The following is a 4,388-nucleotide window of genomic DNA, read 5'->3' on the forward strand; positions in this document are numbered from 1 at the left end:
TTGAGGACACTGACCTCCTCCGTCAAGAGATTGAAGTATGCCAACTGACTGGTTTACAAAGTATAATGACGGTTTGAAATTACAGTCTCCCTACATAATTATGAATGATGAGAATCTGTTTCAGACGTAATTATGCACTATAGTTGTATTTTATTTTTGCGATGGGAGAGTTCAACCAATGGCGTCTTTGGTTGATTGAGCCTGCTGTCTGATCTACAGATGAATGGAGTCATGTTTTGTACCAACTATTGTGGCCTTTGTGTTTTTCTGATTGCCCAATCACTCCAGCAGCAAGTAGATATGGTTGTCCTTGTTCAATAGAGCCATTGGACTTGTCTCAACGATTTTCCCGATCTGCCAGGACATTGCAGGATATTTAGGTTGACTCATTTTTTGTAAATACTACAGCGTGACGGGAGCCCTGCTTCCTTGTTCCCACCCTCGAAGGCAGGCTTTTCACAACYGGGGCGGTTGTAACGAGTGCGCTGAGAGTTGGGGAAGCAAGTTCAGGGAGTGAGTGTTTGAAATAAATAAATTAAACAATAAACACGTAACACAAACAACGCACCGACATGAAAACAGAGTCAGTAACACCTGAGGAAAGAACCAAGGGGAGTGACAGATATAGGGAAGATAATCAAGGAGGTGATGGAGTCCAGGTGAGAGTCATGAGGCGCAGGTGTGCGAGACGATGGTGACAGGTGTGCGGGATAATCAGCAGCCTGATGACCTAGAGGCCAGAGAGGGAGTATACGTGACAGCGGCACTAGTTTACAGGTTCACAGGAGCTATGTTACCGTGCACTGTCTATCTGAGATGGCTAAATAATTAGCTACAATGGCTGCTTCTGATGATTCCTCTTTCCAAGAAGAGCTGGACGATGAAACAGGGAATTGTGCTTAAATAAATACCTTTGGCTGTCCTGGCTTGTTTCAAAGTCAGATGATGTTGAGCTTCAGCTTATTCCAGGCTGAACGCTTTCATCCAATGGGTTTACAGGCTCTGTACTACTAAAGCTGGTGTCAAGGTTCTCATCAGCAGCAGCAGCAGCAGCAGGATTAGTCTGTAGGACACACAGTAGTCAGTGATTGAGAATGAGCCAACATTTTACTACTTTGTCCCCATCAATACACACTCCAACAAGGTACTGTATCCACCCACCCCCATCATGTCAATAGATCATGCATACTAACCTTCACACACAATACCCACCCCCAACAGACACCAGTCAGACACCCACACCATCCCCTCCTTACTAATACGCCCTTTTATCCAGTTTAGACTTCAAGCCTTGCATGAAAAATCAACTAAGCCTCCACAGTAGAATTTGTAGCCTACTTGTAAATACACCAACTATGACAACAAGACACAGACTATGTTTATACCTAGCTCCAGTATACTTATTTGCTCATCTTGGTGTCATGTAAAGATTTAGTAGATTTTCGTGCGATTGTGGTGGTTTACACTACTTCCTAGTGATGAGCTTGATGTTGATGGGATCGGACTCTAAATATAACAAATAGTCACGTTAGACTCAACGATACTTAGTTAGCTCAGTTGAGACTTCAGCTCCGTTTTGAAATCCTCTGGCTTAAAGTGCTGGCTACAAACATCAACTGCATAGACCTCCGCGTGGCTTTACTATGTCCTGAAATCGCTATGAATTCTGGATAGTGTGGTTTGCTTACAACCAGGAAATGTAGCTGGTCCCGTTTCTACTGGTGAGATGCATAAAAGCTTGTATATGTGTGAAGTGAGGAAATTCTAAATTTGTATAACACATATGATATGTTAATAACATATTAATGGGCATATATAGTAAAATAGAGCAGTGGTGTAATTTCCCTTTAAGGTTTTAGATACCACCTTTTTTTCTAAGAGTGTAGGACTGTAACATAGTTCTGTCTTCATAGAGAGCCAGCCAGTCTCCAGGCGCAAGAGGAAAGACAGTTGATGTATCGTTATTACTGAACAGACACCTCCTGGGGGGTTATCTTTCAACTATTACACTGGATTTAACCTCACTCTCTGTCTCTCTTTCCACACCCACTGGCTTCCTGTTCTCAGAACGCTCCCTCTCGTCATAAAAAAATGTCTCACTTCCTCACTGTCTCTGTACCCATTTCTCTATGCTCTTTTCTTCTCCTTTCCTGATTTCACTCCCTCCCCATTTCCCCCATTTCCTTCTTGTGTCTCTCGCATCTTTCTCCATCCCTCCCTCTCTTTCTCTCCCTGCATCTCTTCTGAGTCACCTTCACTCCCCCTCTCCTCTCCCTCTCTTCACTCCCCTCTCCTCTCCTCACTCCCTCTCTCTCCTTCTGTCTGCATCTTTTCGGGCCCTCTTTCCTCTCCTCTCTTCACTAGCCTTCTCCTCGGGCCCCTTGCTCGCTTCACTCTCCTTCTCCTATCCCTGTCCTTCAACTTCTCCTCTCCTCCCATCTCTGACATACCTCACCTCCTCCCCTCTCCCTCTCTTCAACTCCTCTCTCGCTCTCCCTCTCTTCCACTCCTCCTCTCTCTCCTTCTTTCAACTTCCTCCTCTGTGTTTATAGGCTAACAACTGTCTCATTGCTCTGCTCGGCCCGCACCAGCGCTCTAGACGCTCCTTTTGTAATATGGGCATTCTATCAGGAGCACAACTAGTAACGCGGAACATTGGTATAGAGATGGTTGATCATTAGAGAGCAGAGGATCTTAGACCTGAGAGACGTTGCACTGGGATCGTTCCTCATTTCACCCCCCATCTAGCTTCACGAAGAGTTTGCGACCTTCGGCCTGCGCAGGCTATACATCAGGGCTGTTACCTTCATTGTCTTGTCAAGCAATTGTGTGTGTGTGTGTGTGTGTGTGTGTGTGGTGTGTGATGTTGTCGTTGTTTATGTGGTGTGTTGCTGTGGTGTGTGTGGATGTGATATGTCGGTGTGTGTGTGTTGATGTGTCTGTGTGTGCGTGTTGATGTGTGTGGTGTTGTGTGATGTGGTAGTACTGGTGGTGTGTGTGTGTGTCTGTGTGGTGGGTGTGGTCAGTAGTGTGGTGTGTGTGTGCGTGTGTGTGTTGATGTCTGTGTGTGTGTGTGGTGTCTGTGTTAGTGTGTGTTGCGTGTTGGATGTGGTGATGTGGACAAGTGGTCCGTATAGGATCAGGTCTGTTGGAGGGGGATACACCACATCAGCTCTGTCTCCTACTGTGGCCAAATATTAGACAAACCCCTCTAACCCTGTGTCTCACCCATTCCCCCTGCCCCCCTTTCTCTCTTTGGGCACAAATACTTTTTGAAGTGTTACAATACCCAAATTTGATTTGATTTGAGTACCGGTATTATTGGTAGAAATTCATCAATGTGTAGGATACATTATCATAATTATTGTAATATTATGTAATTTACAGTAGTTGAGTGCCATCGACATCATACTGTATAAAGTCATTCCAAGAGCATATCATCTATGTGTGCTTGGTAAACTACTACATCAACAGACTGGTAGATCAGAGGGTTAGAACCCTCTGTTAAGCAACATCTGTGGACGACCACTGCTTGCCAATTTCATTCCTAAAGATCTCATGTTGTAGCAATTATGCCAAAGTAAGAGCTATTATGCCATGTAATGAGCCATAGCATTGGCTAATCTGCCTCAACACTGGCAGTGTCAAGCCTGTCTCTTTCACTGAATCAAAATGTGGACATGGTTATCATATGCACTTGTTACTGTTAGAAAGTGTTTTTATTTGGTTCATTCGTTATAAAACATTTTCTTAACAAGTTCAGTCAGGCCTATATATTGATCTGATAGCAGTGATGTAGAGATGAGATTGTGTGTGTGTGTTCTGTGTGTGTGGTGTGTGTTCTGTGTGTGTGGGTGTGTCAGCACTGTCAATCTAGGGCTAATTCCCTGTGTTTACCCCCTCTGAAGAATCAGCCAATCATGCAATCCTGTATTACCTATTCAAACTCACGACACGGGGGATCAACCAATGAAAGAGCTGTTTGATCTTGACCTCCTGAGAATGAACCTGCTGTGTCTAAGCGTGGGTGTGTATGCGTGCCTAGGTTACCTCTAAACCAGAACTCAAAACCAACCCTTTTCTGGATGTTAATGCTATTGAACTTCTAGAAAGTTCTCTACGATCTGAGAATATAGGACAATGCATGCGGTTTGGKGTTCTGACCTCACACAACACTAAACATACTCTTTTACAGGGACAAGCTGAGGTAAACTGCTTCAGTTTTCTTTTAAAAGCTATGAAGTGACATTTCACGGACGGCGCTGCTAACATCTCAATAGTAATCACCTAGAACCTGAGACGCTTCATTTGGTTAACGATGTAATGCATTGAGGAGGCAGAGGAATCTACTGCTAATTCAATGCTTTAATGAGCCTAGTAATTAGAAC

The sequence above is a fragment of the Salvelinus sp. IW2-2015 genome, linkage group LG36 (assembly GCF_002910315.2).
Source record: "Salvelinus sp. IW2-2015 linkage group LG36, ASM291031v2, whole genome shotgun sequence".
Taxonomy (NCBI): Eukaryota; Metazoa; Chordata; class Actinopteri; order Salmoniformes; family Salmonidae; genus Salvelinus; species Salvelinus sp. IW2-2015.